At 41.1% G+C, this 11,670-nt stretch overlaps 1 non-coding gene across 1 annotated transcript; it reads right to left on the reverse strand.

Annotated features, from left to right (window-relative positions):
• Positions 1 to 4,298: 4,298 nt before the first annotated feature.
• LOC111817775 lies at positions 4,299 to 4,403 on the reverse strand. Its single transcript, XR_002821895.1, has one exon. It is a non-coding gene; the product is annotated as a U6 spliceosomal RNA (small nuclear RNA).
• Between the last annotated feature and the right edge of the window lie 7,267 nt (positions 4,404 to 11,670).

An 11,670-nucleotide genomic window follows, 5' to 3' on the forward strand; every position in this document is an offset into this window, starting at 1 on the left:
TTTGTATCAAATTCTCACTTGTTCCTATATTCCTGATACAAACCCAGTCTGGCAATCTGCTCTGCACTTAATTTAAGGAAACTTAACCCCAGAGTCTGCATTTGAAAGATGTGAATAGGTTGGATATAGTCCGCAAGACAGTTGGACACCAGGCTGGTGACCAAGAACTATACTCAGCACTGCAGTCAGAAACAACAAGAAATGTACAGTATGAGGGGGATTTGCCTGATCCTGCAGTGCTCCTGCACTGTCTGGGTGCTCAGAACTAAGGGCGCCAGCCAGCTGTGTTCCTGCTGATTATACAACCAGCAGCCCAGGGAGCTGGAGATAGTGGCCTCCTGAAGATAGGGCCTTATCTCTACCCAGAGGCATCCAAGATCCCCAAGCTTTCTCCTTGCCTTCCGGGAGGCTCAGGCTGGCTTTGCAATGTGACAGACACTGGGCCTGGCCCTTCTGCCCTGTGGGGGGTGGGGGTTAGAAGCATTCCAAGCAGTGAGTCTGTCTCTGGAGGGGAGGATGAGCAGGTTACCAGCAGCCTTAGGAATGCTCCTTGTCTTGATTCCCAGTTCCTGTCCTGGGCTGCATTCCAGATAGGGGCGGGTGAGCGCTAGGCCCCCCGGCATGGCTTGTAGGAACTGGGGTGCAGGACATCAACCCAGGAGAATGGGAAAGAGCCCGCATCTCTGACCAGGCTCAGGGCCTTGGGTCGGGCTGAGCACTTGGGTCTGGGACAGGATACGTCCTTTGCTAGCCAGCAGGTCCACTGCAGCCCTCCATGGCTCCTGCCCTCACAGGAATGAGTGGAGCCTGGGGATGAACTGTGCTAATAGGAACTGGGTAATTTCCAAGAATCACCATTAATAACTATATGCATCACATTCTGCAATAGATCACTAGAGTTCATTTCTTCCACTTGAAATTTCCTGCTTTTGACCACTTCTCCCCTCCCCCAGCTCTTAGTAACCTCTATTCTCTTCTCTAGTCCTATGAGTTCACATTGTTTTTGCTTCCACATGTAAGTGGGACTATGTGGAATTTGTCTTTTGGGGATTGGTTTCTTGCACCTAGCACGATGTCCTCTTGGATCATCCTTAACACTATAACAGCAGGCTTTTCTTCAACGTTTAAAGATTTCTTTTATTTGTGAGTGCATATTAGCTATACAGAATAGTTTTGGCATATTCCTACATGCACATAACACACTTTGATTATTTTGCCATCCATTGCTCTCTTCGCTTCCCTTTCTCTGTCTCTTTCTCGCCCCCTCCCTCTCCTTTATTCCATTCCTCTTCTTTATTGTGTCCCTTCTATTTCTCTGTCATGTTTCCCCTCTCCCACTCCTTCTCCCCTCACCCCTCTTCTCTCTGTGTGTCTCAGGCTTCACAAATGATAGAAAACAGGCAATATTTTACTTTTGGGATCTGCTCTATTTCATGGAACACACTGGTCTCTAGTTTAACTCACTTCTCTTTAAGTTTCAAGTTTTAATTCTCCTTTGTGCGTGAATAATACTCAATGGCAATATACAATTCGTTTCCTTGTCATTTCCCTATCTGATAAGTACCTTGGCTGTTCCCATGGCTTTGCTTTTGTGAATTGTACTGTAATTGCCATAGATATGAAGGTGTCTCCATACTATTCTGATTCTAATTCTTCCAGAAATACGCAGAGGGCTGAAGTAATTGGATGAAATTGTAGCTCTAGTTTTGCCCAGGATCTTCCATGTTGATTTTCATAGTGGCTGCACTAATTTATATCCCTACCAACAGTATAGAAGAATTCCTTTTACCTGCATCAGTGCCACCATGTATTGGTCTGTCTTGATGATACTCATTCTGCTGCGTGGGTGGGATCTCAGTGTGGTTCTGATTCACACTCCCTGGTGGCTAAGGATGTTATTACTTTGTGCATCTACTTACTGGCCATTTGCCCTTCTTTTGAGAAATGTCTGTCCAATTCACTTACCCTTTCATGCACCTGGTTATTTGATCTTTTTGTATTTTTTGAGGGTTTTATATATATTCTAGACGCTAGTCCTATGTCAGAAGAGTAGTGGGCAGTGATTTTCTCCCATTCCGTGAGCTATCTCTGCACACTGTTGATTGCTTCCTTTGTTGTGCAGATGCATTTTATTTCATGTAGCCCCATCTGAGGATTCTTCCTGGAATTTCCTGTGCTATTGATATCCTAATCAGGAAGTCTTTGCCTGTGCTAATGTTTTCTTTTTTCATTATTCTTTTTTAAAATTTTTTGTATTTTTAGGGAAGGGTCTACAGGGTGCTCGAAGTCTCACTACTAGATCAGACTCAGTGATTCTCCTGTTTACAGTCTCCCAAGTGCTGGGATTACAGGTGCGTACCACCACACCCAGTCTCAACTCTTGTCTCAGCATGCCCTGGGCACAGCAAGCCCGGGGTTTCATTCATTTTAATGAGAAAAAAAGATAAAATGGCAATGAAACAGTTTCAAAACAGGTTAGTAGGACAGTTACCATAATTAATACATTGCGTATTGTTGTCTTGGTAGTCTTCAGAGGACAAGATGCAGACATGATTTTTTTTTAATTTTTTTTAATTTTTATTTTTTTCAGAACCAGGGATTGAACTCAGATCCTTGCACTTGCCAGGCAAGCGCTTATTCGACTGAGCTATCTCCCCGGCCCCAGACATGTTATCTTGTCTAAATAATATTAGTGCAAACCTTTCTTCTCAGTGAACTAAGAGAAAGTAGCTGTATATCCATCCTCACTATCTTGTGTATATGCCTGTGCTAATGTTTTCAAATCCACCCCTATCCCCATGTTTTTTTCTAGTTGCTTGAAAGGCTAATATCTTTTGCCTAGGTCTTTGATCCATTTTGTACTGATTTTAGTGCAAGGTGAGGGATAGGGGTCCATTTTCTTTCTTTTTTTCAATTTCTTTTCTTAATTATTTTTTTAATTTTAATGCTTTTCAATTTGGTAGCATTTTTAAAAATTGTACATTGTAAATAAATTATTTACAAACTTAACTGAATATAATAATAAAAATTGCCCAAAATAAAAATGAAGAAGAATGTACAGATCAGTCATATAATAGTTCATTGTGTCAAAATCAAGAAACTTATATTCATGTAATTAGAATTCTCAAAGAATAAAGAGGCAATATTTAAAGATTTAAAATTTCTGAATGTAGTTGAACTTATAACACCACATTTCCAAGAAAAATGAACCTTTTGCACAAGAAATTTGAATAAAATCATACCCAGATACACAAAAATGAAATTGTCCAAAATTTATTATAAAGAAAAAATCATTAAAGCATATACATTAAAAAATTATCTATGGAAGAACAAAATTAAATAGCATCTTATTGCACATTAGAAAGAAAAAAAAGAGCAAGTGTGTAAGAAACTAGACTAATTAAAGGACTGAAAGAAAGGAAAAAAACAGATTTGTCCTCTTTGACAGGGTCCATTTTCAATTTTGTACAAGACTTTGAGCAGTTATCCCAGCACTGTTTGCTAAAGAGAGTCTTTATACCAACCCTTGCTTTTGGGCCTGTGGTCAGCAATCAGATAACTCTACTTACCTAGGCTGGTTTCTGCGTCCTGTATTTTGTTCCATTGGTCTTTATGCCTATTTTTGAGCCAGCAGTATACTGTGTTTGTCCCTATGGGCTTGTGGTATAAAGTCTGACCCTATGATGCTCAGGATAGCTTTGTCATTTCTGGATCTGCTGTGCTTCCACACAAGTTTGAGGATTGCATTTTCTTGCTATGTGAAGAATGTCATCGGTATCTTAATGGAGCTGCACTGGGTCTTTGAGTCACGTAGCCAGCTTACAACTATTTTTCTGTGGGTCCATGTACAAGGGAGGTATTTCCACCTTCTAATGTCTTAAATGCATTTCTTCTCATTCTGTAATTTTTATAGGAGAGGTCCTTCAGTTCCTTGGTGAGATTTATTCCTAGATGGGTTTTTTTGAAGCTAGTAAAAATGAAATTGTTTTCCTGATTTCTTTCTCAGTGAGTTCCTTATTGATGTTGAGCTTTTTCAAAGCTCTTGATTTTTGTATGTTGATTTATTTATTTATTCATTTATGTATTTGGTACAGGGTCTCACTACACAGCTCAGACTCATACTGATCCTCCTGTTTTCAGCCTCCCCAGCGCTGAGATTACAGGTTTGTGCCCACGCCCGGACTCTGTCAGCACACCCCAGGGGCAGTGTATGTTGCTTATTGTCCTGCTACTTTTCAGAATTTAGTGGAGCTAAAAATCTTGTGTTGGAGTTTATAGGGTCTTCTAAGTGAAGGATCAAAAAATATAAATGCTGCATGGATTTGCATATCATGCTTGCACAGTGGCTATGTTAATCTTCTCTATTGTTCCAATTCTAGTATACATGCTGCCAAAGTGAGCAATATTTCCTCCCTTTTTAGGATGACCAGTACTCCACCATTCATAGTTTCATAACCTGGTTCATATGAATAATACTGCAAACAACTTGGGCATGTCGATATCTATTTGATGTAATGATTTCATTTCCTTTGAATATATAGCATATAATAGAATTTCCAGTCCTTTGGAAAATATATAGAATTGGTACTGAGAATAGAACTCAGGACCTTATGCTTGCCAGGCAGGTACTGCTGAGCCAAATCCCCACCATATATATATCATATATACTTTTTGAGACAGGGTCTCTCTATGTAGTTCAGGCTGGCCTGAAGCTCACTTTGTAGCCCAGGATGGTCTTGATCTCGCAACAATCCTGCCTCAGCCTCCTAAATTCTGGGATTACAGGTGTGCACCACCATGCCTGCCTTCCAAAAATATTTTTAATGAATTGAGGAAGCTCCATATGTTTTCCATATACTAATTTATATTTCCAACATTTCAACCCAACTTCCTATGCGGTAGGTAAAAATATCCTACAGTCTAAACAGATTTAATTTTTTTGTCTTTCTGATGAGAGCCATTCTAACAAGGTGTGAAGTGAGATCTCACTGTGGTTCTAATTTAAACTTCTCTGATGATTGGTAGTGATTAGCATTTTTATATAGCATTGGCCACTGGCTTGTCTCAAGTTGAGAAATATTTATTCAAGTCCTTTGTGTATTATTTGAGTCATCTGATTTCTTACCATTTAGTGGATTTCTTCTATTTTGAGACTTTAGTCCTTTCTCAGATAATAGTTTTCAAGTTATTCTCCCACTCTGTACAGTGTTTTTGTTTGTTTTGTCAAAACAATTTGGGATTTTTTTTTTTTGGCAGAACTGAGGACTGAACTCAGGCCCTTGCGCTTGCCAGGTAAGCGCTCATTCTATTGCGCTATCTCCCTGGCCCCTCAGTGTTTCTTTATTTTATTGATTTCTTCCTTTTTTGTGTACCAGCTTTCCATTTGCTGTTAATCCCAGTGGGCTATTTTTTAATTTCTTATTTGTGCTTTGCAATTCATATGCAAGAAACCATTGTACAGAACAATGTCATGGATGTTTCCCTGTGTTTTCTTGTGATAGTTTTTACACTTACAAGTCTTATATTTCAGTATTTATTTATTTATTTATTTATTTATTTTTTGGTGGAACTGGGAATATTGAACTCAGACCCTTGCACTTGCCAGGGAAGCACTTATTCCACTGAGCCATCTCCCCAGCCCCTAATTTGTGTCTTTTTTTTTTTTGAGTGTTTATTCATTTCAACCTGACTTCCCATGTGGTAGGAAAAGTGAAGGACTTGTTTTATTCTTTTGCAAGTGGATATCCAGTTGTGTGGCCCCAAAAGACTATCCTGTCTCCATTGTGTATTCTTCCAACTTTGTCAAAAATCAATGGCTTGTAAGTGCTTGCGTGTATTTCTGGACTCTTAATTCCATTGTGTGGATCTAAGTGTCAGTGTTCAGATTAGAATCACCTCTATTGATTACTCTGGAATATTTTGAAGTTGGGTAGTGAGATGCCTCCAACATTATCATTTCAAGATTATTTTCACTATTAGAGATTTTGAGGTTCCGTGTGAATACTACGCTTGTTCTTCTATTTGTTTTAGAAATATCATTGGTAGTTTCATGAGGGTGACACTGAATTGTAGACCACACTGAGTAGAAGAAACATTTTAAAAACATTCCCTAAATACATAGACATTGAATATCTTTCCATTTCTTTGCCTTTTCTTCTACTTTTATCAATTTTTATAGATTTGCTGTCTGGGCTTCTCACTGCCCTGAGATTACTCCTACACATCTAACTTTTGGTAACTGTTTTAACAGGGTTGTTCTCATGCTTTGTTTTTTTCAGGTAGTCTTGTGAATGTATAGAAAGCTACTGATTTCTGGGGCTGGGGAGATGGCTCAGTAGAATAAGTGCTTCCCAGGCAAGCTCAAGGGCCTGAGTTCAATCCCCCATTCTGCCAAAAGAACAGAAAGCTACTGACTTCTGGATGACTTCACATTTTTCAACTCTTCTGAATACTTTCATCATTTCCAGTAGGCTTTTCTAGGTGACTTCCATGGAATTTTCTGCATATAAGGTCATATCATCTGCAATCAGGGATTGTTACAGTTCTTCCATTCCAGTGTCAGTGAGTTTTCTTCCTTTTTGCCTCATTTCTCTGGTAGGATTTCCAGTTCTGTGTTGAATAGCCGTAATGAGAATGGATAGCTCTGTACTGTCACTGATATTAGAGGAAATGCTGTTGTCTTTTCCTAATAGACTGTAATGTCAGATGTGGGTTGGTCACATGTGGCCTTCCTTCATTGAGGTACATTTCCTCTATACAAAATTTGGGGCTGGGGAGATGGCTCAGTGGAATAAGTGCTTCCCTGGCAAGCACAAGGGCCTGAGTTCAATCCCCAGTTCTGCAAAAAGAAAAAAAATGGGGCCAGGGAAATGGCTCAGTGGAATAAGTGTTTCCCTGGCAAGCACAAGGGCCTGAGTTCAATCCCTGGTTCCACAAAAAAAAAAAACAAATTTGGTGTGAGGTGTTTTGAATCATGAAGGATTGTTGGACTTTGTCTAATGTTTTCTCTGTATCCATCTAGATGATCATATTTTCTGTCATTTCTTCTGTTACTATATCAGATTTATAGGTAGAATCTTTGATAAATGTTAAACCTTCCCAGGGTTTCTGGTGTAAATCCCTCTTTATGTTGAAGAGTGATTCATTCAGTGTGCTCTTATGATCAGTTTTCTAGTGTTCTCTCAAAGATTATTTGCTAACCACTAGGAAGAGAGTATGCAATGTGTTAATTATTGAAACTGTCCTACCAATTTGATTTGAAACTGTCTCATTGTTATTTGTTTCTCAATAAAATTATGAGGAAAAAATTATTTGCTTTAGTGTTTATCTGGGATATTGGCTTATAATTACATTAATCAGCCTTCCTAGCCAAGCATCTTTACCTTTCCATTGGACATTTCCACTCACAAAGAAGTCCTGACCAAAAAAAAGAATTCTCTTATGTGTTCTTACTACTGCCCATCAGTGCCACCTTCTTTCTACTCCATGACATCCTGTGCTTTGGGCAGGGATATGGGGAAGCTTTAGTAAAATGAAGTAAATTGTGCTTCGGATGTGCTCAAAACCCACAAGAAAGCTGAGAACTGAGAGCTAAGACAAGTGAGTTCATCCAGCAGGTTGCTTGAAGAAATCACCAGCTACACAACACCCTAGGATGATTGTGTCTTCACGGAAAATAAAATCTGTGCCTTTAGCTTTTAAGGGTGTGTCTCAAGCTCTTGGCCTCCTCTCTTCCCTCAGCCCATCTCTTCTTTGAAGAGTTTCACTTCTTGAAGTCTGCAGGCGAACACTCCCATTTATGTGATGCCAGAAGCCATAGCAAGAAGTGATGGTGTGATGCTAGCTAACATCAGTGAGCATGACCACATCCAGGTTGGCCACAAGCATGGAAGTAGGCTCCTGCATGCTCACAGGAGCATGCCCCCTCTCAGAGGTTGTGGATCCGTCAAATGTGATCACTAGGTAATCACAGCAAGGTTTCTGAACCTTGGGCTGTAGGTCATTTGGAAGGGGTCTCTTGGGGACATAGAGGCTGTTCTATATATTGAGGATATTGAGCTACATTTGCAGCCTTTACCCACTAAAATCCAGCAGTGGCATTAGTTTTCCCCAACAACAAAATCTCAATGGCTGGGAAATAGCTCAGCAGCTTACGCACCTGCCTGGCAAGCACAAGATCCTGAGTTCTATACCCATTACAGAAAATAAATCAAAATATGCAGACACTGCTAAATGTCCTTTGAAGGGCAACATGGCTCCTTGTTGTGAATCATGGGGTTGGATGGAGTCTTTGACCCAAGACAATGGAATTTGGAGTGTATTGAGAGCATCTTGAGGAAAATTGTTAATCAGGAAAACTGCACAATATCACCCAAGTCATATCACCCGGAATCCACCAGAACCTCGTGACCCTGTGTTGTCTACTACCTCCAGCCCTATCCTACTGCTGCCAGGTTGCACCCAGACCTGCTGTCCCACCATGCTCTTGCCAGGCCTTACTCTTGTCCATGGAAAAATGAGGCCTTAGAGACAGGAGTTTCCTGAGTCAGCAGTGAACCAGAGTTAAGTGCTGCCACATTCAGGGAGTAAACCAAGGCTGCAGATGTATAGTCTTCACTCAATAATGACTCTCTAAAGAGTCAAACCTAAAGGTTTCTCCCAGATCCAGACCCCAGGCTTGGGGCTCTGAGATCCTTCCAAGGACACACGATGGCAGGGAGTGCACAACTGAACTTCCTCCTTTCACTCCAGCCCCTCTATCCCTAGTTACACATAGCTTCCTGCAGTGGAAACTGGAGCCAAATCACAGAACAGATGGTAAATCAGTTCTCCCACAGCCTAGACTGGGTAGGTCCTAGTCACCAGCCACAGCATCCCTCTTTCCTTAAACCTGAACTGGTCTTTTATTGGTCAGCAAATTGAGGCCCAGCTCTTCAACAGAACCTGCAAAATCTATCTTCTGGTCTGGTCTAGACCTGCCTTCCACACAGACCTTGCTCACCTATCCAACCCCAGCCACCCCCAGAGATGCCTATTACCACCACTAGTGCTTATGTGCTGTCTTTCTTTTTGCCTGTGTCAGCAGTGTATTCTTAGAGACCCAGCATGCACATCAGCTCGCCAAAGTCTGCCAGTACTGTGAAATCCAAATGATTCACTTCAGAACTTTCACCTCATAGGATTGTCCTTTCTCAGTAGTGAAGGTAACACATTATATTCCTCAGGGACAGTTACCTACCCTAGGAAATACAGCTTTGGCCATATAGCAGGTACTTACAGAATACCATTTAAGACTAATTTCAGTCAAGTTGTGTGAAGTTCCTATAATAACCAGATAACAAAATAAGGCTCATTGTGTCCTGCATAGTGGTGTAGTCTACACAGTATAGTCCCAGCTATTTCTGAATCTGAGGCATAAGAATTGATTACTAGTTCAAGGCCATCCTTTCACAATTTAGTGAGAACCTGTCTCAAAATTTAAAAGGGTGGGGGTATACCTCAGTGGTAACTTAAGCCAGGGTTTCATCTCCAGTTTCAAAAAAAATTTACTAGGGTAGAATCCAGGGCCTTCCCATGAAGCTAGAACCCTAACCTTTCTAAAAAATGTTCTATTTTGAGACTGGTTCTCACTAAATTGTTGAATTTTCCAGGCTGGACTAGAACTTGCAATCCCTTTACCTCAACTTCCGAGAGTGCCGAGATTACAGGCCTATGCCACCTCAATGGCTAAAGACTTTTAACCAATCAGTGACAAATAACTTCAATAGAAAAACTGGAATACAAAACCAGGTGAGTCACATTAAATCACAGTGGCAAAGGATATGGAAAGAAGCTATACGTCTTATGTCAGAGAAATGAGGAAAGAGTAGAAATGCAGACCTATGAATTTGCAGAATGAATGTCTTCGTTTCCTAACTTGTGTACATAGGAAGCCCCTGGGGAGCTCCAAGATACTGATGTCTGAGCCCACTCTGGACAGTGCTCTCAGTTCTCTCTAGCCAGAAGCTTTCAATGTCAGTATCATTAACATGGCAGCCTGGATAATTACTTGAGGGGGAGCTCTTGCATTATGGGATGTTTAGGAGCTTTCCTGGCCTCTACCCACTAAGTTTTTATCATAAGCCACTCTCATAATTTAAAATATATCTAAAAAAGGGATGTGAGATTTTATCAAGTGATATTAATAGCAATTTCTTCTTTCAAATGTTAGAGGAGGAGGAAAGGAAAGGAGTTCTTTGAACATTTATGTTCACTTACACACTGAAGTTAAGTCTCTGGAGCCTTAAAACAGTTTGGAAATTTTCTAACAGCAGAATTTAGGGGGCCGGCCAATGGCTCTGCAGATTAAAGCACCTGCAAGCAGGCACAGGGTCTGGGGTTCGATCCCCTAGCCTACTGTGCTGCCGCCGCCCCCAGGGCACACTGAGGTGGCAGTGATTGAGACTGAGTGTGGTGGTGCACGCCTGTAATCGCAGCTCTTGGGAAGCTGTAAACAGTTGGATCACTGTGAGTCCAAGCTAGTAGTGAGACCCTGAACACCCTGTAGATCCTTTCCTAAAAATACAAAAAAAAAAAGAATTTAGGATTGAGTTATAGATTTACACATGAACAAAGCCTATTTCGAAAGTTACTGAAGCAAGAGTTTTCTTTCTGGCCCAGGACACTGTAAATGTCCATGCATCAGTGATGACAGAACACTCTCAAAATGGAATGCTGCTGCCCTCATGGGTAAGAACCAATGAACTGCAATGGAGAAGTCAGAAGAAAGTGAGGTGATATGACTGGGTATCCAGAGAAGCTGGAAGTGAGCAAGGCTGTGTGAAAAGATGGAAAGAACACAGAACCCAGGAGCAACCAGACTGTTCACCTGAGCCTGTGGACAGTAGTCAGAAGGCTATAATCTGAACTATGCAAAGTAAGCTTTGCAGTTGATTTGAAACAAATGACACAAGATTGCAATGCACCAGTTACTGGAGTCTGAAGCCAAAATATTAAGAGAGGGGCCAAGGAAGTAGCTCAGTTGAATAAGCACTTGCCTGGCAAGTGCAAGAGCCTGAATTCAATACCTGGTTCTGGAAAAAAAAAATTAAGAGGTAACAAACAGAAAGCTCCTTTTTTTCTCTCCAGAAGAGGGGGTATTCATAGAAAATAAGCAAAATGAACAGACTGAAGAGGAAATGAACTGGGGCCATTGCAGCTCCACATGCAAATCACCAATGGAGCCTCAAGAATGCCCATACAGGGCCAGCAAGATAATTCAGTGGACTAAGCGCCTGCTTAGGCAAATGTAGGGAGCCGGGTTTGATCCCTGGCAGCACAGGCCATGCTGGCCTCGTCCTCAAGTGCCCTGAGCAGGCCACCAAGTCTGGATGTGGTGGTGCATGCCTGTATTCCCAGCACTGGGGAGGCTGAAAACAGGAGAATAACTACAAGTATGAGCTGTGTAGTGGCTGGACTTGGTGGCTGGCTCATGTGGTGCTGGGGATCAAACCTGTCCCTGTGTTGACAGTCTGGGTTTTTTAAAAAGATAAACATAGTCTAGAATCGTTAAGTAGCATAACAAAGAAAAAACAAGGAAGACCCAAAATCAGAAATAAATTTTCCATAATGATGTATTACAATAAATATAAAAATATTTTTATGGGGCCAGGGAGATGGCTCAGTAGAATA

Source organism: Octodon degus, unplaced genomic scaffold (genome assembly GCF_000260255.1).
Source record: "Octodon degus isolate 3935 unplaced genomic scaffold, OctDeg1.0 scaffold00069, whole genome shotgun sequence".
Lineage (NCBI taxonomy): Eukaryota > Metazoa > Chordata > Mammalia > Rodentia > Octodontidae > Octodon > Octodon degus.